Source organism: Protopterus annectens, chromosome 6.part0 (genome assembly GCF_019279795.1).
Source record: "Protopterus annectens isolate FY-2018-M chromosome 6.part0, PAN1.0, whole genome shotgun sequence".
Classification (NCBI taxonomy): Eukaryota; Metazoa; Chordata; order Ceratodontiformes; family Protopteridae; genus Protopterus; species Protopterus annectens.
In genome coordinates, this window is record NC_056737.1 from 638,776,614 (window position 1) to 638,803,752 (window position 27,139).

The 27,139-nt window shown below is 39.0% G+C and overlaps 1 protein-coding gene across 1 annotated transcript in view; it reads right to left on the reverse strand.

Moving 5' to 3' along the window:
• Positions 1-27,139, reverse strand: part of NID2 (nidogen 2) — an 891,289-nt gene that overhangs the window by 61,338 nt on the left and 802,812 nt on the right. The window lies entirely within an intron of this gene.

The following is a 27,139-nucleotide window of genomic DNA, read 5'->3' on the forward strand; positions in this document are numbered from 1 at the left end:
ATAATGTTTGCTGATCATATCTTAGAATATTTGTTAGAATATTCTTTAAAGTACATATGTTACCACAGACACAGATCTTGGAGAGACATTTGCAACACGTCCTGTACTGAATGGATCTGTTTTATTCCTGCTCGGTCAGTTCAGTAGATTTCTATGGTAAGAATACTGCAGGGGCACACCCCCTTAGCTTATCTCCTGTACCTTCTTTGAGAGATATGCTGACACCATCCTCCCTAGTTCCTTTTCCTAATGGAACCTTGTAGCTTTCCTAAAGAGAAAAAGCAAAAGATGGAATTTCTTCATTGAGTGTCTATCACTTCTAACCCAGTATTCCAGCTATCTGTACTGGATTCAAAAACGACTTGGTACAACTGTACACAAAACAATGAGTGAAGTGAGGGGGAAAACTAGGACCTGATGAAGAATCTTCTTTCAAAGATCTATACAGATGGTAACTACTATCACATATACACAGTGGCGGCTGGTGACTTCAAATCAAAGGGGGGCTGCAGGAGATAGCTGAATGGGTGGGGTCAATGGGAAGGGGTGCGACCAACTAGAAAGGGGAGGAGCTATGCTCAAAACCACAAAAAGTAACTTTAATTAAATATGCTGCCCTGGGTGCCAAACCCTCATTATGAGAGTCCAGTCAAGACAAATGAAGTGTAAAAGAGTAAAAATATTTCAATGCATTGTCTGCATGACAGCTTACTTAATATCTAGATGGAAACAAAAAGGTTGTGAGGCACGAAAAAATAAATTACTTTTTAAATACATTATTGGAATGCCACTCAAAATCAAGTATAAGAAAAACAAGCAGCACTCAACTCAAACCACTTTTCCTTGCACTGCAGTTCTAATTATAATTTATATTCAGCTTTATTAAAGTACCAAGTAACATGCTGAAAGTAGCAATCTCTGTGATGCCCCCACTTGTAAAAATGTTTCTTATCCAAAAAAGACCTGCTGCCTGACAACTATCTACTTGTTTCATGGGGAAAACATGATCAAAGTAAAAACTGAAAAGCAAACAAGAAACAAGCTCAAGATACATTGCTTAAAGGATTACTGTACAGGTTATGGACCACACATGAATGGCATTGTGTTTAGTTTATGGGTAAAGCCCTCAGAGATCACTGGAAGTCTCCAACAAGTGTAATGAGCTTCTTAAAATAATGTAATCCTGTCCTTTATTACAAATACTGTCATATGCATTTCAATACCCAATGCTTATACATTATCTAGTTAAGTATTCTCTGCATGGCAACAACAGAAAGGCTTCAATGTTGGCAATTCTTTAACAGTATGCTTATTAAAGCTTACTTGCATGTTATGATCTCAGACAAGCTTACATGATGGTCAATAAAGCATTGCTGCTTAAAACACAGAGCAACAGGCACTTTGAGCAATGAGCATAAATCAACAGTACAAAAATATGACAGAAACCAGACCATTCTGCAAAATCAAGAACAGACGAAAAGCCACTGTAGTACTTGTGTCTACCTTGGATGTGGGCATACCCTGCACATTTACACTGCATAATGCTCCTTGCCTTGCTTGGACACATCCAGAGTCACTACATGGGGGAGTGGGGTGCAACAAGTATGTCACAATTTGAAATGTCTCTGGCTGACTGTGATGGCCCTGACACATTTGTCATACCTCTCAACCTCAGAGCAAGAAATCTGGGCAAAGCCATACATAGAAGTGGGACAAAGGCCCAAAAATAAGGACAATTTTTAAATATTGCTCTTATAAACTTAGAAAGGTAATAGAATAGTAGGTCTTGCATTAGTATGAATTTTCTGAAGGATATGAAATCTGAAACTCAAATGTCTGTCATTATTTTCTAACTTCAGTCTTTAATGATTTACCACTAATTTGCCAAAAAAAATACAATTTTATGAAAAATGGACCACAAATGTGATGCAAAAATATAAAATAGCCAAACAATACAGCTGGCAACCTATCAAAGAAGGGACACTTTTTAATATTAGTACTGCTAACTTGAGCAGCTGACAAAATAAAAGAATCTACATGCATTTCTGAAATAAAAGTAATCTATAACTCTGATTATTAGTTATTTCTTAATTGTAAACTCTCCATGTTTTCTTCCAAAATTGCTATTTTGTGGAGGGATTATTAGGGGAAGAGCAACATTTTGAGCCAAATTTGGGGACAGTTAAAAGGTTTGGCTATGCCTAATTCTATAAAGCAATTTATTTGCATCTACCTCTCAACCTGTTAATGCAATAAATCTGGACAAGGCCAAATATATTGAGGGAACATATAAACAGTACTAAACATTTCTCTTGTAGAAAATGAGACAGTTGATAGAATAACAGGTCTTACTTTAGCATGCATTTTTCTGAAGGTTATGAAGTCTGAAACTCACTGTGTCATTATTAGTGACTTAATTCCTAAATGATTTTCCAGAAAACCACACATTTTATGAGGAACAAACCAAAAATAAGAAGCAAAAATCTATTCATTCTGTGAAAATCTGGACAGTTGGGAGGTATAGTTCAGCTGGGGTTGTCTTTGAGTTTGCCGCCCTTCCTCCTCACAAAATCATGGTCGAATGGAGCCCTCCCCCCTGCAGCCATTCCAATGATCCATTACTTGGCTATTTCACTCCATTTACCATAAACACTAATGTGCATACTGCTTTACTTCTATGATGATTTGGATTTCATTTGAAAGTTTTATTTTGCATTTTACAGCACAAACACTAAGACATCTGCTAAACAAAGCAGTGCAGTCTCACAATGAAAACAGGCTTAGCATTAAAACTTCTCTGCCCTTGAAACTCACATTCAATGAAACAGCATTGAAACCCACATTCAAAGAAAATACATTTTGCCAGTGGCAGATAAAGATTAACTTTGGGCTGTTTTCAAATCATACGCCCCTTGCACATGAAACACACATGTGTGCTCTTTGATACACCTTCCTGATTGTGCTAAATGATATTCATTGTACAATACAGTACAGTTGTTAGCATTTTAAATTTATTGTTTTGAACATTTTTCCAGTAAACAATGAAACAAAATGCATGCACCAATGACAAAACTACCCAATTCAGAACAGTTCCATCATAAAAGTCTACTCAACCTTCTACAGTCCACCAGTATTAGTAAATATGCATAATCTCTGAAGTAGTAAAAGTCATCTAAATAATTCCACATTAAAGAAATCTGTAACAATGAAGAGGTTGCTGCTAGCAAACAACTTTATATGTCATTATTTATTCATCTACAAATAAAGTGCCTGTTGCCCTTGAGAAATAAATTACCTATGTTGCATGCATTAAAAAAAATGATAAGCTAGTAATATCGCAATAGGGACTGTATGGCAAACTGATAACAGGTTCATAGTTACTACTGTGTAGGTATCTTTGCCAAAAAGGACTGCAACATCCACCCACTTTACAACACAGTACAGTATCAACAATGCATCTCTCTACTGTGGGAGTAGAACCCACAGCCTTCTGCATCAAAAGCAAGTACACTACCTGTTGTGCTATTAACAATGCAAGCAGACTCAGAATAAGCAGCACTAACATTTTGCTCCTCTGCAGCTCTCAGCTCCTTGTAAAATCTATTCGACACGCAGTTGTATCTCTGAACTTTGCAGCACAAGAAATCTGGAAAAAGCCGAAATTTATTGGGGGGGGGGGCAAAAGCCCAAAAACCAGGGACACATTTTAAACATTGCTTGTATAATGCTGGAAAGTTGCTACAATAAAATGCTGCGTTACCACCATACATTTCACTGCCATGTCTTTAACCCAGGGCACCCTGTGCAAAACAGTCAGAGAAACATACCACTATGCCAAATCAGCTGTTTTATGAAAGGGAGGAAGACTAACTTAAATGGCTACCATTTAGTGAATTCAGTTTTCACCATAGCTGTCAACCTCTTGCTACAAAACACCTGAACAAAGCCAATAATGGGGGAATACAGCCCCCAAACATATTCAGTGAATTCAGTTCTCACTATAGCTCTCAACCTCTTAGCAAAAAACATGTGGACAAAGCCAGTAATGGGGAGGAATACAGCCCCCAAACATTCAATGAATTCAGTTCTCACCATAGATAACTCTCAACCTTAGTTCAAAATACCTGGACGAAGCCAATAATGGGGGAATACAGTCCCAAAAATAGGGACAAATTTCAAATATCCATGTTATAAACTTAGACAACTGCTAGAATAAACAGTTTTGTGTTACCATGTACTTTCTGAAGAATATGAAGTCTGAAATTCAAATGCCTGTTATTTTTAAACATTTAACCAGGAAACTAGTCTGACTTGGAACAAAAGACAATTTTCAGCAGAGAAGGGAGAAATGCCAGACACATCTTTGTAAGATGGGAGGACATGCAGACACCACACCGAAGGCACCCTAGCCAAGAATCAAACGAGAGAACCTGTAGCTGTTAGGCAGCAATGCTATCAGTGCACCACTGCACTACAGATTTGCAAGGAAAAATGTAGATACAGAAACCACAGATTTTATGAGGAACAGAACAAATATGAGGAGAAAATCTGCAATTTTTTTTAGAAATGGTGGTGGATAGGGAATTCAGGTCTTTGCCACCTGCATCCAAGGTACAAGGTTCAAGCCTAAGTATCTGTACCCACCACCATTTGTTCTCTCTAGCCACCAGTATATAGTAACTGTGGCATTTCACAGACGCACACTCTCCAGCGGTATACTTCCTGTCATGAAGCTTTTACCTACCTGCAGTAAATAAATGTCCTACCAGTTTCACGAATGAACAATCCAGCCAGCGACCAAACACCTACCCGTTTTACGAACGAAGCAAGCCCACAATCCAGCCAGTGACCAAACACCTACCTGAAGCAGTAATCCACGAACGAAGCCCATGCAATGAAAGTGTCGCGAGAGCAGCTCACCCCTCAATCTTCATTGGTTCTGCCTGCAGCTAAAGCAGTCCGGAGCTCCTCTTCTGTGCAGTCGTCACTGCACAGATTCCTGGGTATCGCACAGCAATGATTGCTGGGTACCTCTTTGTCTGTATCCGGACTGCTGATAAAGGCAGTCTGAGTTCTCTAATGTGTCTGCGCATGCGCAGAGGAGTCGGGACTCATGATTTTTTTTTTTTTAATGTTTTTGTTTTCTAGTTTTACAGATTTTTCTTTTGTTTTTTCTAGGTGGGAGGGCTGCAGTCCAGCAGTCCGATAGCACGAGCTGCCCCTGCATATACATAATAACGCATTGACAGCAACATATCTTGCATCAGTAGGACAGTCTCTCCAACAGTATACAAAACTACTATGTAGCAAGTAGATGGGTTAAAATAAGGCAGGAAATATTTAGGACAGGATGCTCTGTAGGGTACATTTAATAAAAGTGGACTGACACCTTGAATGCAAATTCAGGGCTCATTGCTTGGCGAAGACAAGTTATAATGACACAACTGGTCACCATACAAAACATGCCACTGAAACAAGTACTAGAATGATAATGGAATGTTCTTTGCTATTACTCCTCCGAGGGTATGACACCTGTTGCAAAATGTGATGCAGTTAGTCATATATTTTGAATATGTCCATTAATTTCCCTTCTGTAATCAGAGTAAACAATAAAACTGGCCAGTTTTATAGTGGAGAAAAGTGAAAATTGTAGTTCTGCACATAAGCCATGAGTATGAAAACGACACTTGCCCCTGTTTGGGCTTTTCTAAAAAGGATCGGTAAGTCAATAAAATGACGCTTGGCAACTTGGTCCAGTATGTTAAAACCTACAGTAAGAAATGCATTACCTGATATAACTTCACTGCCGGGTAAAAACAGAAAGTTAATATCTTCCTTTTAAGCACTACTGACAAAATGGCCAAGTAATTCAAGCAGAGGGTTGCTTAAAATGTTTACCTGTATAAGATTTTACACATGTGGCTTGCAGTGTACAGAAAAAACAATATTTTCAGTGTCCCCAGATTCTTTTCTGACAACTGTAAAGTTGTTTAACTTAAACATGCTTTTTTTCCACTGGACAGTCCCTGTGACACTACTAATATTTGGAACCAATTCATTAATTTTAGTATTAAAAATGGACATTAAGCCAGCTCCATGATACAGATTTTTGACTTGAGTGCAACCCAGAGAACCAAGATTCAATAAGGTGGGCAGGGTTGTGGAGTGATGGCTAGTTTGCCCTTCCTAGGGAAGTGCATAAGGTAGAGTCTTACCACAGAAGTGCTACTTGGTGGATGTCCAGGTGATACAGCCCAGAGACAACATAGAAACATGTTTTTGTTTATGTGTGGGGATGCATGCCTGTTAAAGAGTGAGTGCTAATTTTAGCCACAGAACTGGGGCATATACTGTACAGAAAAAATTCAGCTGTGAAAGCATTTGCATGCTAGGCACTGAAATACACCTGCAGACCAGCAGGGGGAGATGAGAGTTAATAATAAAGGCACATAAAAAAGTCCTGAAATCATGCTCAAAAACTACCTCACCATGAAAGCCATTGTATGCTAGGAAAGGAACAAATGGGCTATTAAAGGAAATGGAGATTGATAGTTGTAGCAGATGCGGAATCTTACCCGTTTCTACAGATTTTTCCATAAGATGTTAAGCTGGTTGCTTAACTCGTATGTTATTTGTAATTTGCAGTATACCATGCCATTTTATTTAAAGGAAATCAATCAAAACAGAATTTGTAAAATAGCCACATCTCTTGGAGTTGTACTTCTCTCTCAAGGGTTATAATGATACCAAAGCTGACCAGATATGGACAGACGAGGGTTTGTCTCACTCTGCACATGAAGTGGAAGAGGCTTTGCCTGTGACATGGAATACTTTTGGTCCTTGATGTATGCCGTTCTTCCAATGCTGTTTTGGTTGTTAAGGAAACATTTGGCAAATTACACATTGACAAACACGGCATTCTGTAATAGTCGAGGAAATCAGAACATATTTTTGCTTCCAGAATGATAGGACACAAAATAGCTATTTTTGTTTAAGAGTATATCTGACCAAATCATGAAAGTTCAATGAAAATATGAAAATCAGAAATAGTAATAGTACAAAGCAAGCCTCAGTGCAGCTACCATACGTGCAGAAGCATGTACACACACACACACACACACACACACACACACACACACACACACACACACACACACACACACACACACACACACACACACACACACACTCTCTCTCTCTCATCTTAGGATTTTATACAAAACAGATGACAGACAAGCTTGCCTGCTAGATATAACAATACAAAAATTACAGCTGCACAGCCTTGTTTTCTGGTCTGTTTGCAGTGCTGATCTGTGATAAACCAGCCTGTTCCCCCATAAACTGTTCATATCTTTGGACTGCATGGGTCATTCAAATACAGTTATGGTAAAAGATAACAGCTTGGAAAACGTCCTAGAAACTGTATAAAATTAGCTCAGTTATTGGCCTCAGCCATACTGAAGACTGATTCATAAAATGCGCACTATGAACTCTGTGGTTTACCAACTTTTAGAAAACTTGACTGCAGTTCAAAACAAACATTTCCTCAGTCTAAAGACATGAATAAGTAAGTGATGGTGATAGCATCAGTGCTATGAATAGATGGAAGAGAAATATTACTAATTACAACCACGTGAAGGCTGGAACAACTACCCTCATTAATCTGTCTTCCTGAAGACTTCTGAGGTTAAAAAAAAAAAATCAAGTTTTAGCAAGACACCTGCCTCAAACTGAAAAGAACCAAGAAAAAGTAGAAAAAAATTATAGTACCTTAAAGAAAGTCTATACTAAAATGTACACGGTACAACAAAATAATACATCCAGAATTCAAACTGACACTCTTTCTTGGCATAAAACTTTACCATGTTGTCTGACTAAACAAATCAGAAACAGATTGGCTTATTCTATGCACAGCTAAAATGACACAGAACAAATATATAGGCGACTCACTTCTTCCTGACATACGTGCACGTGCAATTTACTGACAAAAGCAAGTATTCAAATACCTCAGAAATTGCTAGCCAACAAGTTACCCATCTAAATGTCAACCAGTGGCATGTTAGAGACAATACTTCCTTTTAAGGGTATCAATCAACTGTGACACAGAACTGTCAAGACAGGCTTCAACCCCTCACCAGATAAAGTATTCCCACTGTTTGAAAAGGCAAACTAGTGCTACATCTGTTTACCTAATCCTTGCATTCTGAAGTATATTGTATTTTGGGTATGCAAATGTCATGCCATTGTACTAATCAGCTCAATTAATGCCCCAGGCAAAGTGTCAAAATATCAGGCAGAGCATGTTTTGCTAAGGCAGCCCAGCTTTAAAAGCCTTTGTACATTCATACAGTTGGTCATCCCTTTCTAACTAGTATTACTTCTACGTGAAATAGCAGTTAAGACCTTTATTACAGACGAATGTAAAAGCATTATATGTGCTTAAGTTTCGTTTGCTCTGCAGTCTAAGTCAAGCCATAACTCTTTCTTTAACCTCCCTTATCCACTGTTACATATTTCCTATCTTCTTAATATTTCTTTTTTCATTTTTTCCCGTGCACTTCACTGTTTTTCTGTTCACTAAAACTGGTGTGAATAATATCAGTGCCCATTTCCTTGTCATTTCTGTGTCATGCCTACTATTTTACATAAGTTTTCATGTTCTGTCCTATCCTTAATTACCAGCTTATTCAACCTTCTCTGAACATCTCTTGCAATATCTTATCCCAAGGCCCCTCAGTTTACATAGGGAACTCTTTCAGTTCATGTACTGATCTCATTTCCAACGAATACTTATTGATAACATAGCCACTATCTTAAGCCTTTTTATGAGCATCAGCCACAAAGCCATGACCACTCCTATTTGGTATGTACTTCTCAGAGCTATAGGCTAATCTCAAGGGCCTTTGGCAGATTAAGTTTGCAGATGACTGCATATTGGGAGGTATCATAGATCCCCTCATGACACAAAAATGTTACAAGAAAGTATAACACAGACAAATGACTGGTGCCAAAATCCGAGACTAAAGCTTAATGCCAAGAAATGCATTATAATACCTTTTGAGAAAACTGCCACCCAGGCTTACTACTTCATCAATAAGACACCCCTAAGAGCTGACCTGGTAGTCAGGGATCTGGGAATATAGTTAGACAGTAATCTGTTTTTTGACCAACATGTGACCAAGGTAGTAAGAAAATTATTCTATGTCACCCAATTTATAGTTAAGGGCATGGCTTCCAGGTCCATGAAAGTCATAGTGCCACTTTTACCTTTATCAGACCCATCATTGAGTATAATGCCCCCTTCAGCATGTACCTACTCAAACATATGCAATAGCTGGAATGTCTACAAAAGTTCCTTAGCAGGAGAATCTAGGGTACAAACACATTACCATATACAGATCACCTTAAAGCCCTCTCTCTATAATCTGTCTCCTCCAGGTAACTGAGAGGTGATGTATGTTAGGCATACAAAGCATATCCAGCTCTGATGAACCTTTTGCACATCTACAAAACAAAGAACATCAGTACCACTAGATACATGGATTAAAATTTTGCTTATGACATAAATAAGACATGTTGGAGAGACAGGTATGTGTCTCAAAGGATCCTTATGTTCTGGAACAGGCTCCCCATTCATATGAAGCAGAGTCCATTCTTAACCCTATTTATTCCTAACCTTGACCAATGGATGGGAAATCAGAAATTCCCCCCAGGTCTAGCCCCCATGTCTCTGACAGACAGAGGCAGACAGTAATACCCCCGCATAGTCTCTAGAAACTTCTTAACTAGTGCACCCTCTTCCTAACAAATGACAATGATAAATAGGGACACGACTGGGTTGGATTGTACCAAGTATAAAGGTGTTGGTGGTCATTAACCTAGTATATGACAGAAATTTAGCAACTTTGTTATAGTATTGTTCAAGTTTTGATTTTGAGGTGCACACAGGTTAGTAAGGATGGGAGCACCATAAAGAAGTGTGGGTAGGATATAAGTAATGGCAAGTATAGTTTTAGTTGCATCATTGAGAAAGTTTTTGGCTCTATAAATCATCCTTATTGAGTTTTTCTTATGCAATTTTGTATATGCAGGTCAATTTTACGATTATTATCCACTGTCATGCTTAATAATTTGCTATGAGAAGTAACTTCAATGGTCAATACCTTTGTATGACATGATATCCTGCTACAAAAGGTTTGTAAGATGCCTGTGACTCAGAGTGCTGCCACTGATGCTCAATTGGATAAGAAGACAACATTATTTCCTTATACCTATCATGACTCATATAAAGGGAACTTCAGATGGATTCTAGGAAGGGGTAAGAATGCACTAAAACAAGATCATGTTAGTATGGGTTCAGGTTGCCACTTCAACAGTGACAGTCATCTACAGTCAGGTTTACATCATTTTGTAATTCTAAGCTGAGCCTAAAACAGGTCCAGTTGGATCAGTGCACTGCTCTAGTAAAGAAAGTACTAAAAAAGGTGCTTTTTTATCTTTAAGTTTGTAAGACTGTCATCAGAGAATGCTCCTTAAATAATATGGTGACCTGGTTATGAACTCTGTGAAGCCAATAAAATAAATATATTCTGGCTAGAGCTTTGTGGTGTAGAGGGATGAAGTCTTAACTATAGCATAGATAACCTAGGATTAGCCTATAATCTAACCACTGGAGGAGTCAACTGGTGAGGGTTGGTGTGAGTGGCTAACATCAATTAGACCATCTTTGGGAGCAGCAAGGCCCACTACTTTAGTCACACATATTGCAAAAATTAAAGTTCCAATAACAGTAACAGAGTCATGATGACAGTATGCATAGCAATCCACAATGCATGCCTTCATCACGCCGAAGCCATGCATACCAAGCCATAGTACATGCCTTCATCACAATGAAGGCATGCATACCAAGCCACAGCATGTGCCTTCATCACAATGAATTCATGCATACCAAGCCACAATGCATGCCTTTATCACACTGAAGGCATGCAGACCAAGCCACAGTACATGCCTTCATCACAAGGAAGGCATGCATACCAAGCCACAGTGTGTGCCTTCATCACGATGAATTCATGTATACCAAGCCACAGTGCGCACCTTCATCATGATGAAGGCATGCATACCAAGCCACAATGCATGGCTTCATCACGCTAAAGGCATGCATACCAAGCCACAGTACATGCCTTCATCATGAAGAAGGCATGCAGACCAAGCCACAGTGTGTGCCTTCATCATGATGAATTCATGCATACCAAGCCACAGTGCATGCCTTCATCATGATGAAGACATACATACCAAGCCACAATGCATGCCTTCATCATGCCAAAGGCATGCATACCAAGCCACAGTGCATGCTTTCATCATGACGAAGGCATGCATACCAAGCCACAGTGTGTGCCTTCATCACGATGAAGGCATGCATACCAAGCCACAGTGTATGTTGTAATTTAAACCAAGCACACATGGTAAGCAGCACTCATCTTAGTGAGGCCATTACTGTAGGGAAAGCTTGTCTGCTGCATCAGGGCACTCAGGATTAAAGTAAACTGGAAGTTCCTGATGTATACTTGGAAAATGCCACTCCCCCTGAACCAGCTCTTATTCAAAAAGAAATACATGGGCTGCTATAAGGGTCAGAGGGTTGATGGGTGGGAGGCAGAAGGGATAAAAAGTATGTTTAAAAAATGGACATACCTTCCTCTGCAAAACAAATGTAAGATGAGTTTCCCACTAGATTCAAATGCAACCAACCTCTTCAGCTTTCTAAATGTTCATGCCAATCAGATTTTTCATTTTTCCTCTTCCTTTTGCTGTCCCACCCCTATATTTTTATATTCAAAAAGTTCTCTGTGCTATGAATGTTTTTCTGTCCATTCTAATAACTTCTCAGATATGCAAGAGTACATCACCTTCAACTGTTTATGCATAGAAGCCTTTTAAAACTGCATGCAAATTTAACAAGATCAACTAAAATATAGGACCTAAACAAAAAAAAAAAAAAAAAAAAAAGCACTGCTGTATGTGTGCTCATCTTTTTGTGTTAGAGGTCCACCACAAGTACACTTATTAAGGATTCTATTGAAAAAAAAAAGTTTTCTTAAACTAGCCTGAAAACTTTTTTTATAAAATGTCTAAATTTTTATTTGAAAAAACAAGTTAGCTATAAGCATGGGCCACTGTGCAGATGAACTTAAGTATGATACTAAGGAACCAGTGCTAATTACTGAAAAGTAACCACAACTTCACCAGGCTGCTAAGCGGATTACCAAAGCAAAAATATAAATTCAACAGCAAGAAGCTAGGAATCCAACTGTCTTATAAAAATACAAATACTTATTAATAAGCAAAGCTTTCAAGTCATACAGACTCTTTCTCAATGCATGAAACTATTAATTAAATCACTTCCTATACCAATATTTAACAAACACACCAACATATCAGGGAGAATTCTATACACCACATGACAGTTCTAAAAATTCAAAAATCTATACAACCAATAAAAGATTATTTACATACACATACATCTAAAAATATAGTATATATCATAAAATATCAATATATATGAATACATGTGTATGTGTAATATGTTCAATGAAAGTGAATAATACATAATAATATAAATATATATGTATGTAAGTTAATATAGCCTGGGTTGATTCAAATTATAAATAACCTTGTTTATCCTTTAAGATGAGTTTGATACTATTCATAGTATTTAGCCCTGGTGGTGAATCAGCTCTAAAATAATTAATCCATTTATACTCAGCTAGTTCAGTCTTACTAACTAAATCACCTCCATGTTTATTCATATAGATCTTCTGGAGTACCCTAAACTTAAAAACATGCTCACTACCCTGCCGCATAATATGTTTACTAAGTGCATTCGTATCAACGTTTCTCTGAATGTCTGATAAATGAGATTCTATTCTTTCCTTAAACTTTCAATAAGTTTTCCCCTGTTTAATAACAATTACATTTCATGCAGTTAGCAAAATATATAACATTTTCTGTATAACAAGTCGCAAATACATCAAATGTAAATTTATATTTCGTAATGGAATGTGTATATTCATTATCCAAATTAATATGACTGCAATAAACACAATTACGACAAGGAACTGTGTCTTTCTGATTAATAGAAATCTCTTTTGATTGACAAAGCACCAGATCTTTATAGCAAAGATATTGTTTCAAATTATTTTTGTTTTTATACACAAAATGCGGTTTCTACTGACTACTTTCTGGATCATAATTAAAATTAACTCAATTATTTTGCATTATTTTTTTAATTAGGGTAATATGACTGTTAAACTTAATAATATAACCTATAGAACAGTTCGTGTGTGCCCTATTATTTCTAGAGGTAATATTAGCATTAGAAAACTACAGTTTAACTAATCCTTCACTTTTTGCAACCACAAAATCCATATTGCTATTTATCAGCTCAAAATCATAGCCTCTAGTATAAAAATCAGCAGAAATATTCTTCATCTCATATATAAAAATCTCTTTTGATGTATTCAATCTACTGGGCCTTAGGAATTGACTTCTGTCAGACCTATCTTAAAGGATAAACAGGGTTATTTATAATTTGAAATCAACCCAGGCTATATTAACTTACATACATATATATTTATTTAATATGTATTGTTAACATTTATTGCACATATTACATATACACATATATTCATAGGCTTACATTCAAAACTTGGAAACTGCATTGGTCGACCAGCATGTCATCAAATGGCAGTTTTCAAATCATCAGAATGTTGAACCAAAATGTATTGACTACGGTTCAGTGAGGAACAGGGAATTAGCCCATTTCCTCACTGTAGTGTGGTCTTGGAGTTGGTATATTTAATGTGCAGGGGGGTATGGGGGTGCAGGGGGTTAGTAAAATTAATGTACCGTTGACTGTAGTGTGTAACAGTACATTAATGTGCACTTCAGGAGGTGAGTCACCAGCTATGTAGAATACATTGAACTATGGCTGTTGATGTATTAATTTTTGCCGTGGTTGCAGTTTCAAAATTCTGAATTCAGCATTTCGGGTCGACATTCTGAATGGTCTACAGATTTTTGAATTTTTAGAACTGTGTCATGTTGTGTGTAGAATTCTCCCGGACAGGCTGGCACGTTTATTAAATATTGGTATAGGAAGTGATTTAATTAATTGTTTTTCTTTTTCTTTTTTTTTAACAAAAAACATTTTTACTAAATTATCATGTATAGGCCATGTTACATTTATATAAATGAAATAAACCATAGCAACACAATCCCAGTTACAAACATTATACATTCCAAACCACGCTGACAACTGTAGCTGCAATCATTATACATCACTTTTAACATATCCAGTCATTGTTAGTCAACCATTACATAGCTCATTCAAATCCTGCTATCTTGTAAACCTCGTTCCTCCTCTACATGTATTAATCCCACATTTCCTATTTTTTCCTATGTAATTTGCTCCTACCCTTTTCTAAAGATTCCAATTGTTTTATCTCTGTTACTGTTTTCATTACTTCTAATAAAGTTGGTTTAGACTTTGATTTCCATTTTTTAACAACTGCTTTTTTGGCAGCCATCATATTTAGACTCAGCAAGGCCTTAATATGTCTAGGCAATTCTGATTTTGTATCACAGCTCAAAAACTCATTTCCCTAGATACACTAATTTGCTTATCCAGCATCTCTGACAGACTAGTCTGCAGGGAATCTTTAAAATCTGCCAACTCATTACTCTCCCAAAAAATATGTTCCCAAATACCTTCCCCATCACAACTCCAACATTTGCTGTCTACCTGAGGAAAAATTCTTTGAGATTTGTTTGGGGTATAAAATACCTAACACTTCCAGTCAAAGATCCTAAATCTTCCAGGTTTTGTTGCATATTTGGGAGACACGCATATATCTCCCCATTGTTTCTTTGTGAATTGCTCATGTAATCTCCTTCCCAATCCTTCCTAACCTCTTCTGATTGATTCTTATAGTCATCATGCAATATTTTATATGCTCTACTAATTATTCCTTTCTTAACAGCAACTCTTGCTCTAGATTCTACTAAAACTCTACCAGTGCTGGTCTTTCATTTAGGACCCCCATATTTCTTTCTCTTTGCCTATACTAAGATCTCAGTCCCAATCTTTGATATGGAAGGCAATCTCTAGCCTGCAGCCAAACAAGTTATTGCTGTCTTCCCATTCTATTACCTTTCCCTCTCTAGTTATTTGCTCTTGATACCTTGATTCCTTTGCCAGTTTTCTACAATATATTTTCACTCCCCCTTGCCTATTGTCTGTATACATAATTGCAGTCATCCCTGTCAGCAGAATCTCCTTTCTCTATTCCCATGCTGGCTTAGTTCTTAGAAGACATTCTGTTATTTTATGAATATAATATTCTGTATGATTATTGTAGTTTTCCTTAAAGGTCTGCATCCAAAATCCCAGTCATTCCTTGTTTCTTGAGCTTTCCCCCTGTTTTCATCATCATCTCTTTCCACTTTGAATTATAGTTTTCTGCTTGTGCTATGTATAGGAGTCTTAACTGTGTTGCTCTGAAATTCCCCTTCAACTTGGGTAATCCCAATCCACCTTGTGCTGTTGAAAGAATAAACTTATCTCACTTGACTCTTGCCATCTTCCCCTCCCAGATAAAATCCTTCAGCTCTTTATTAACTGCTATTCACAACTTGTTCTCTGGTTGATAAAAATATGTCTGACCACTCTATAAGACTAAAGGGACTAAAAACATTTTAACTGCTTGTATCTTACTATGGATAGCCATATAACAGAGCTTCACTTTTCTCAGTTTTTGTATTATGTTTTGTTTAGTCTCTTCCCACATATCCTAAGCTGCCACACAGGTATCATTTTAATCCATACTCCTAAATACTTAATTTTGTCATGTCCCCATAAATATGGATATTGCTGAACCAATTCATATGTCGGTACATAATTTACTACTATTGCTTTTGTTTTAGATTCATTAATTTTGTATCCTGAAAAGTCTGAAACTGTCTAAATATGTTCTACAACATTATGATGTCGCTTTCTGGTTTTGTCAAGTGTAAAATAATGTCATCTGCAAGTAGAGCTAGCTTTTCTTGACTACTATACCAATTACATCCTTGAATTTCTGAGCCCCTTATTTTCTTTGCCAGTGGTTCTAAGTATAATGCAAACAACAAAGGGGAGAGAGGACACCCCTGCCTTGTTCCTCTGCTCAAGCAGAGATTATCAGAGAGGACCCCACCCACTTTAATTTTCACCTCTGATCCTTCATATATCCTCCTAATCAGCATTATAATTTTATCAGGGAATGCAAATGCTTCCATTGCTCTGCTCATAAAATCCCAGATTACTCTGTCAAATGCTTCTTCTGCATCAAAACCCACCAGCAACAGTGGTATTTTCTTAAATTCTGCTCCTCTCTGAAATATCACTGTTCTGTTTATGTTGGCAAAATGTTTGCCTCCCCTCTGCAAACAGTACTATTGTGCACATTTACCATAAATGTAGATGTTCGACTGTATTCACTGTTGCAGTCATCACATTTGGGTTATCTGCCTGCAGGTAGCCCTCAGTTGACCTGAATACCAGAGTCTTTGGATTTCTGTGTCGGATGCTGTCGCTTCTTCTATGACGTCAGGTCGTCAGGGGTATAAAACATGCAGCCGATGCCATTACATCAGTTTTTCTTGCCCGAGATGTCAGGTGCCCCCACAATAGGAAGCAATTAAATGGTATGGTACACCACCATCAAAAAGCAAATACACATGATATAATATATACCAAACAAATAGGATAGGTAAAAGTCAAGAGAAGTCCGGGGGCAGGAGGGAGGGTAACCAGGACTGCAACAGTGAATACACTCGAACATCTACATTTATGGTAAGTGTACACAACTGTACTATGTTCTTTGTGTTTCACTGTTGCAGTCATCACATTTGGGTTGATTCCCAAAGCTAAGGAAGGGAGGAGGTAGTTTAAGGAGCATTAGGGCCAGCTATTAAGCCCTGCAAGACTGTTGTGGCAAATCCAGCTCTGAATTTAGAAAAGATAGGCAGGTGGTAATGCTTGGTGAAGGTATGCACAGAGCTCCAGGTAACAACCTCCAGAATGTCCCTGATATGGATTTCTCTGAGAAATGCCATAGAGTTAGATGCTGCCCTGGTGGAATGTGATCTTATCCCCTGTGGGGTAGGTTTTCCATGGTGCTTGTAGCAGAAATGAATGCAATGGGCTATCCATTTGGAAATGATTTGCTTTGAAATGGCCTTCCCCTCTGCCCCTGCAGCAAAGCCAACTTGCAGTTGGTCAGATTTTTTGAGAGGCTTAGTCCTGTCCAAATAGAATCTAAGTTGTCTGTGCACGTCCAGAAAATGCCATATCCATTCCCCTTTATTTTGAGGATTAGGAAAAAAAGTAGTTAAATGAATGAATTGGTTTAGGGCCACACTAGACACCACCTTGGGCATAAAGGATGGATTAGTCCTGAGGGAAACCCTGTCCACATGGAAGATAATGAAGGGTTCCACTGCCATGAGGTCCTGTAATTCAGACACTCTTCTTGCTGAAGTGATGGCTAGAAAGGAATTTCAACTCTGCTGTAACAGCTGGCTCAAAGGGGGAAAGAGTGAGCTTTTCCAGTACAAAGTTAAGGTCCCAGGCTGGAGTGGGAGATCTCCTGGGGGGGTGTTAAATTTTTGGCCCCTCTAAGGAATTGTTTTAGCAAGGGGTGAGAGAAGAGGGGTGGCTCAGTATTATAATGTGCTGAAATAGCAGAGGCAAGAATCTTAATTGACGAGAAGGATAGGCCCTTGTGGAGCATTTCTGTCAAGTAATCTAGTATATGAGGTAAGCTGGGCACTGTTGTGCTCATCCCCTACGCCTGGCTCCAGGAACAGTATCTTTTCCACTTTTCAGCATAGGATTTTCTAGTACCTGGCCTCCTTGCCTCCAGAATGACATCCAGCACCTGCTTACTGAGGGATGCTAGAGGAGAGCTCATGGAATTAGCCAGGCTGCAGGGTTCAGGGTTAGAAGTTGAGGGTGCAGAATCTGGCCTGTCTGCTGGGACAGCAGGGAAGGGGTCTGAGGCAGGTGCCATGGTTATAGCCATGTCAGACTGCGCAAGAGGGGGTACCAGTGCTGGCATGGTCAGTCTGGTGCAATCAGTATTGTCCTTGGCTTGTCCTATTTGATCTTTAGTAGAACCTTTGAGAGGAGAGGCAGAGGGGGAAAGGCATAAACCGAGAGGCTTTCCCAGGAAAAGGACAGGGCATCCACTTTCCAAGCTTGACTGTGGGGAGCTCTGGTGCAGAATTTTTTCAATTGGTAGTTCTGAGGGGAGGCAAACAGGTCTACCTCTGGAGTCCCCCATTTGTTCCTCAAGAGGTTGAATATTTTGGGTTCTAGTTTCCATTCGTGTGGGTCCATGAGATTTCTGCTTAAGTCATCTGCCAGTGAATTTAGTTTGCCTGGTAGGAATTGAGCTTGTAGGTGCACTTGGTAGCTCAAGGCTGTGTTCCACATTGCCATGGCTAGTCTGTAGAGAGGGCAGGAGTGGGTTCCCCCCTGCTTGTTTATGTAACACATAACTGTGGTGTTGTCTGTCTTTACCAGTAGTTGTCCTGGAAGAATAAGGTCTTTGAAGGTTGTCAAAGCATTCTGTACAGCTAGCATTTCTTTTGATTGATATGCAGGTGCATCTGTCTCGGGTTCCATTTGCCCTGAATGCACTGCTCTACCATGTGAGCCCCCCCCCCCATGCATAGTCTGATGTGTCTGTTGTTAGGGTTTGGGTGGCAGGAGGTAGAGAGAAAAGGAGTCCCTTGTTGTGGTAGCAGGCCTGTGCCCACCAAAGGAACTCTATCCTTAGACAAGGAATGACAGGAATAATTGTTTCCAGGTCCCGAGAATGTTGACACCATAGACTTTTTAGATACCATTGGAATTTCCTCGTATGCAGTCTTGCATATGGAATTAGCAGAATGCAAGAGGCCATGAACCCCAGAGCTTGCAATATTTTCCTTGCAGATAGCTGGGTTTTTGTGGCCAATAGTTTGAAGTAGGTTGTCAAATAAAACCTGTTTCTCTGGAGTGAGGAATGCCATCTGGGAAGTTGTGTTCAAGCTTGCACCCAGGAATACAATCTGTTGGCAGGGTACTAGGTGTGATTTCTTTTCATTGATGGTGTACCCCAGTGAGGTTAGAAGTTTATTTACAAATGCCAGATGTTGTAATAGCAAGTCCTGACTTTCTGCCTGAATCAGAGAATCGTCCAAGTATGGGTAAATTTGAATATTTCTCTGTCTGCAAAATGCAATGGCTGGAGCTAGACACTTTGTGAACACCCTGGGCGCAGTAGATAAGCCAAAGGGAAGTGCAGAGAACTGAAAGTGCATGAAGCCTGCCCTGAAACATAGGTATTGTCTGTAGGATTCTCTTATTGGGATGTGCAGGTAAGCTTCCTTTAAGTCTAGGGTTGCCAGCCAGGCATCTTTGGCTAGCATAGGAAGAAGCTGTTGAAGAGTTAGCATTCTGAATTTTGGAACCACCAGAAAGGTGTTGAGAATAGAGAGGTCCAGGATAGGACGCCAGGAGTTTTCTTTTCTGGGTACCAGAAAAAGTCTTGAATAAAAACCTTGTCCCCTTTGTTCTGTTGGGACAGGTTGAATAGCCCTGATACTGAGGAGAGAGAGAACCTGCTGTTGGAACTCCACCCATTGATCTGGAGGGAGTTCTGGCCAACCACTTGGGGTTGGTAGTGTGTGGAAGTGGAATCTGTATCCTCGGGAAACTATGTTCAAAACCCATTTGTCCTGGGTAATGAGTTACCAGTTTTTTGCATGCAGGGCAAGCTTTCCTCCTAAGGGAGCAAGTAGTTGAGCAGGGCTTGAAAGGGTTAAAGTTAAGTCATTGTGCCATTTCCCGTAGGGGGTGGCTTACTACTCCCTGCTTTGGAAGTGGGAGCACCCCCACTGCTTAGATCTGTGTGTAGCCTGAGACTGAAGTCTTGGTGGTCTGCTGTTCCTGGGTTTGGACTGAGAAGGCCTGGAAGGGACTGGAAAGGACCAGTTCTTTGAAGGCCAATGCCTACTGAATCTGGGAGGCTGTACTTGTAGGAAATCTTTAACAGTTTGCATAGATTTAGCTTTTTCATCCATCCTTTTGAGGACTTCTTCTGCTTTGTTGCCAAAAAGGCGGTCTTGGTTTAAGGGTGCATCCAGTAACTTAGCTTTAACATGATATGGCAAGTTTTGTTCCTTAAGCCAAGCATACCTTCTAAGTACAGACCCAGTGACAGCAGCCCTGCAAGATGCTTCTAAAGCATCAAAAACCACATTGCAAAGTATGTTTACCAACTTGTTCAGCAGAATGCATTAAATCTTGCAAGTCTTTGTGTTCAGCACAGTCAGGAACCGACATCATTTTCTGTTTAAGTAGTCCCATAATATGTTGCTGATACTTTAACATATGAAACTGTCAATTTAAAGCCCTAATGGCTAAAGTAGCAGAAGTGTATACCTTCTTACCCCATCTGTCTAAGGCTCTAGAATCCCTATTATAAGGGGTAGGATTTTTGGCATTAGTAACCTTAATGCCTTTTGGTCCTTGAAAATTGGTCTCTGGATCCACAGTAGGATTCTTGAAGAGGAACTTGTGAGAGTCAGGTACTCTGTAGTACCTGTCAGGTTTTCTGGGATCTGGAGGCAAAGTGTCTGGGGTAAGGCTAGATTCCAAGAAAACATCATCTACAATAGCCAGAACAGGAGGGATAGCTAGAGGCCTGTGTTGAGGCAGGAGTAAGAATTCCCTAAGTCTCTTTTTGGACTCAGAATAGTCCTGGCTTTCCCAGCGGAAATGCTCCCTAAGGGTATGCAGTTTTACCAAAAGAAAAATCTTCTGGAGGGGAAGCAGAGAGAATGGAATCCTCTGCAGCAGAATCCTCATAAGTAAATAAGGGCAAATCCTGGTAATCAGAAGGAGCAGAGATATCAGATTCCTGATCAGAAGAATAAGAAAGAAAATCAGTTCTAGGTATCTTAGGGGGGAAGGCTGGCTTCCCCTAATTAAGGTAATAAGGACTTCAGTCATTCTAAGCATTTGTTTTTGAGGCATATGGGCCTGAGTCTGCAGTTTAGGCATTGGTTTTCTAGGTGTAGTGCGAGTTTTAGGCCTGAGGAATTCTGTACTTCTAGTTGGAAATGATGCCGTCAGTTTAATACGAAAGTCTGTAGGCCTGAATACACCCTCAGAAGCCGGTGCCTGCACAGCGGCTCTGGACCCATCCAAGGTAGAGACATCCACAGGTTCCATAGTCGAAGAAACATCTTGCGGCATACCGGACTCCGAATGGGTCTCAGTAGAGGCCTGCAAATCTGTAGTAGCGGGTATCAGGGGCTGCGAAAGCACTTCACTTAGTACCGGCGGACTGGCGACTAGCTTAATGGAAGCATCGTCAGCAGTTTTGGACCTATGCAGTCTGTGTCTGTCTTTAAAGCCAGTGTGATTCTTGGCTTGATACCTGATCATCACAAATTCATATGGCTTCTGGTTTCTGGACATCAAACACAAAACTTTTCTAAGACAATAGTGTGACCTAGATCTGAAGTCTGCAACTGTCTGAAATGAATTTATGGTTGTACTCTCAAACTGGTAAGTGATGGTGATGACAGTAGCAGCTTATGTGATCCCGGGTACAAGAATACAAAAGAACAAAAATGATAGAGATGGAAAATTGCAGAAGCCACAATAACAGCAGTTAAGCCACTGCACATTATGCCAGTATCAAACCTAATACTTAGACAGTGTACTGTGGAAGTAAATATATACATTCTCAGTTTGGCAGTTAATTTCTTCTTTCAAAGTGGACTGCAAGAATTAAATAGTTTTCAAAGGGCAACCAGCATGGAAAATAAATGAATTTTGAAACTTAAGAGAAATAACTGACTGCAACAAGAATGATACAGCCAAACCTCCAGTACAGAAACAGATTTATTAGCTAATAACACTACTGGGACAAATCAGTGCAGTTCTTTTCAAGATGCTATAACTTCTGGTGACAAAATCCCAGTACTCTGGATTATGCTTGTGCACATTAAAACTGCAGCCAGTCAGCTCACCAGATTCACTATTTTATGTTAAAATACTGGCAGTAAAACATGTTCACAGATGGAGTTGTATAACCCAAAAGATACAATGAAATTGAAAACAAAATTATTTTGGGGAGATTGGTATAATTGTTAAGGTGTTTACCTTACAGACACAAGGTGCAAGGTTTGATTTTCACATGGGGTAATTAGTTTGGCTACAAATGGCCTTCAAGGCCAGCTAACCTAGCTGTAATCTATGAACCTATCCAAGGAGCTTAGTCTCCCCACCTCCATCTCATGATCTAGACTTTGAGATTTCCTGTTACGAAGGAGGTGGCTCTCAGATGTTTTGGAAATTACTTTATCTGCAGTACAACCCCAATGGTGGTAGATGGAAACACTTAAACCAACAATGGTTATCACTGTAAGTCTAAAGGACTGTCAAAACTGACCAACATCTGCAGGCAGACTTTTAAAAACATCTTCCAACTACAAACACAGTCCTTGAATCTCTTAATAAAATTCTGTTGGATATTTCTGAGAGATATGCACTATCCAAAGCAGATGAGGTTAAAATGTAAAATAATTCCTTGGACTAACAATAAACAGAAAGGATTTATCCAGACAAAACCACTTTAGCTAGCAGATCTAGGAGACTATCTCTCTCTCTCTCTCTGGAACACATACAGTACAATCAAAAACAAATACATAATGATCATACAGGTGAAATGGAAATTCTATATTACACGTCAGTGGTATCACGTAGTTAATCCAGCCTCTCTGGAAAACTATTAATAGTCTTAGTGATAAAATTTCACCAAAAACTCAGTGACATTTATCACACCAAGGAAACAGACAGTAGCTTTACACAGTATGTCTCACAGGTTTATAGGAGGTTACTAGGCTAATGGCCCAGCCATGCAAAAACCCATGTATACTAATTGACCATAGTTAGATGGTCATTGTTAGCACAGTGATTCTATGATTAGCACTGACTAACCCTGTCCATGAGGGACATAGGTGCCACCCCTGAGATGAATTTACGCTCACCCATCCAATTGTCAAGGATGCACTTAAATAGGTCATTGAGGAGCTTTGCTTCATGTGAAGTGGGAGCTTATTCCAGAAGAGTGGCAATCTCTGGGAGAAATATCTGTCTCTCCAACATGTTCAGTTAATATCACAGGCCAGGTTGAGATCCCTGGAGCAAGTGACTCTTGTCCCATTTGATTTGCGGATGTGCAGCATTTCCATTAGGGCAGCAACCTGTATAATACAGAGTACAGTGACAGGGCTTTCAGTCTTTTCATGTAAGTCACATTTTGGAAACCCTGTTTTTTCTTGCTTAGAAACCTCTGTGGTCTCTCCAGTTGCTGCAGGTGTCTGGTGATATACATATAAAAGGGAGCATTTTACTCAATTAGTGGTCTGATGAGGGTCAAGGATAGCTGAGCTATAACCTCCTTAGTTCTGGATGTGATGCCCTTACATTTGAGATGCGCAGTGTAGAAGGCTTTCCTTACCACTATGTACACATGGTGATCAAAGTATAGATTGCTATCAACCTGTGTTCCTAAGTCTTGCACCACTGCATTTGAGCTTAGACAGGTGCTACCTATATCATAATTAGCAGGAGCTACTTTTTGCCAAATGGGATAATGAGGCTTTTTTTTTTTGTTTAATTTTAGTCCGTGACTTTGGCACAAATCATTTGTCTGAGTCAGTCCCTTCTGTAATATTTTAACATCAAAGGTGGACTCAATGATTGCACTCAGTTTGCAGTCATCTGCAAACTTGGTAAGCCACAGTCCATCTACTTTCACCTGGAGCACAGAGAATAGGTTCCAAACAGCAGAGGACTCATCACAGATCTTTGTGGTACCCCACTGTTAACTGGTTTACTGGTGGATGTGGACTCCCCACCTTTGACAATGAACTAATGTAACCAAGACAAACAAGACAAAAAAAAAATGTTACCAAAAAGAAAGACACATCCAACACTCAAAATCAAAAAAATGAGCACTTCCATTCCTTTAAATAGTACACAGAACTTTGTCAGATAAAATTATCGTGGAAATACACCCTTAAATAAAAAAAAAGTTCATCCAATCAAAAAATAAAATCAATTAATAAACCAATCACACAAGATAGTAAAAGTTAAAATGTTACATAAAACTGCATAAAAATCCATTAGTCGATACTATGTAATGTATAGCCCAAAAAAAAAAAAACCTAGTAAAAATTAACATTTCAGTTTCTTAGAAAACAAAAATATTCATATTTTTTCCACTTTCAAAGATGGCAATCTGCTTATAGAAGTTCTATCACTAATCCCTGGAAATTGTGTAGCATTGGGTAAAATTTGCCAGTATGTTACCCTATATTCAAGACAGGATGACTAGTTTCCTCCTCTGTTGTTTATAACTACCTTTTCTAGAATGGAGAATACAAACATTAAAATTATGGGAATTATTTGCATGCCTATATAGTGCATTGGTGTTGTCCTTTTTGATTGCATAAGTGTGTTGGTAAATTCTCTTCTTAAGTTGGTTTTCATTCTTTCCTACGTAAAAGGCAGACCATGACAAGTTGCCATGTAAAACATCCCTCTTGTTACAATCAAAAATGCTTCATATGGGAAACACCTTATTAAAATTTCCTATTGTAATGTTAGTAGTCCCATAAATAAACCTGCATATACAGGTGCATGAATGTCCACAGCTAGTGGGGTTTGTCTTTATTGGCCTGAATCTGTCCATTAATCAACTTAAAAAGAAATGTCACAGGCATTCAGAATTGCCATATAGCTGAAACACCTAGTGTCCTTAAAGGGGTAATTTGCATTCATCCCATAAACCTCTTTTACAAGAGGTTTTAAGGAATCACACAGTGAAAACTCTAGTGTGGCTACTTTTTCTTGTTGGTTTTACTAGACTAGGAACTCAGAAAAAAAAAGCTATGTTGTTGGCCTGCTTAGAGCTCCAACAAGTTGCAAAGAACTCCTCTGCCAATTTCTAAAAAATCCTGCAAAGTCAGACCTTACTTAATACGATGAAAAATTGGTATCGGAAGATCCAAGGCCTGTAAGGCTGCTACATGATGGACATGTACTGCTTGCATGTCTGAGTGTTTCAGAAGAGACTGACAAAAGGAGTCCATCTTAGCCACAAAGGAATTTTCAGTATTTCAGCTGAAATATGCTGCCCTGTCTCCATGCATACCTTTCAACTTTCTAAATTTTCACAAAATGCCCAGATTTTGGCCTCATGTCTTGGTATGTTCCTCAAACAATTTCTGGTTTTCTTGCAAATCACTGAGGTTTGAAGTTACTAAATGTTGCGGCCTTTGTCTCTCCATTACTTTTGGCTTTGTCCAGATTTCCTGTGCTGAAGGAATGAGAGGTATGTTTCCATGGCATTTATTGTACTCTGTCAGAGTAAAAAGCAACAACTAATGAAGAAAAAGAGTCTGTACGAAACACCAAATAAGCAAATATGAACACAACAAGACCTGCCAAGGCTTGGCAACCGAAGTTCTCCTTCAAGAACAACATGAATCTTAAAAGTTTACTCCAAAAATAATTAATTTTCTGCTAGTACTTCTGTTACCTCAAATAGGATCGGAACTTTTTGTTGTCAGCATTGTAAGGCATGTAAATATATTGCCATGGTTAAGAGCTTTACACACCCCCTTACTGGCAAGGTCTATCAACCAAAATTCTTTGCTGATTGCTGTAAGGAGAATGTTATATATCTTGTAAGATGTAATGCCTGCACTAGTTTTTATGTATGCAAAACAAACAGAAGGCTGAAAGATCGCGTCTTGCAACACTTGAGTGACATTAGATTAAAGAATAATAGGAATGCACTATTTTAACACAAGAATACTTATCCTCGACATGCTCTTTCTTTTCTAGCACTGTAGATTTGTAGGCCGAGTATAAGAGGTGGTGATGTATGCAACTTTACAGAAGTTGCTGAAGCACAATGGATAGCTGACTTACAAGCCGATAAAACTGACTTACAAGCCGATAAAACTCCTGATCTAAATGCATTTCTTCCACTGAAGCCTGTATTGAGAGGACGCGAACTTAAACATTGAGATGTGATTGGATCTGATTTGATATTGGGTACGATGCCTTCTAACCAATAATATTTTAAATGAAGGTGGTGTGGTCCAAATTATATTGCTTGATTGGCTGATAGGCTATATTTAAGATTCATGGTTTTTATGAATGACCCCTCTGTGCGGAGTCTGCATGTCCTGCCTGTGGTCGCGTGGGTTTCCTCCGGGTGCTCCGATTTCCTCCCACATCCCAAAGACATGCTGTAGGTGGATTGGACACTCTAAATTGTCCCTAAGTGTGAGTGTGTGCATGTGTGTGCCTTCTGTGGAAGGTTGAACGCCCGGCTGGCAACTCTACACTGTAAAACTCCACTGCCTGTCATGAGCAGAAAGGTGATCTGCTGTGGCGACCCCTAACTGGGAAAAGCCAAAAGAAGAAGAAGGTTTTTATGAATGATGATTTGAAGAAGGACATCGCCGAAAGTGCTTATCCACTTTTATTTTTTGTCTATATGTGTGTTTTAGTCATATAGTTCTGACTAAATTTATGCTTTTATCAGTCCGAGCCTTGGCGGGTCTTGTTGTGTTTCTATGTACTCTGTCAGAAGAACCACATCTAGACTATTAAAATGTGACCTCTGCATTTGCCAAAGCTATAAAATGGAAAGAGGCCTGAAAAGATTTGCTAGAAACTGCTGATATATCCAAATTTATTAGGGTCAGACAGAGGAAACAGATGTAGAAACCAGAGAATGGTAATTTACCTCACTAGATTCGACATCCTTGGTCTATTACGTCACTAGTGGAGAGATCTTCCAACCTTTAGTTAGATCCTTTTTACAAATCAAGGTCCTCTTGCCCTTGCAAAATTATTTATGCCTATATCCCCTTTTTATGACTCTCCTGCAAGCAGATGGCTCCTCTGACTGCAAACCTTGCATGGCAGCCTCCTCCCATTTCTTCTTTGCCAGCAAGT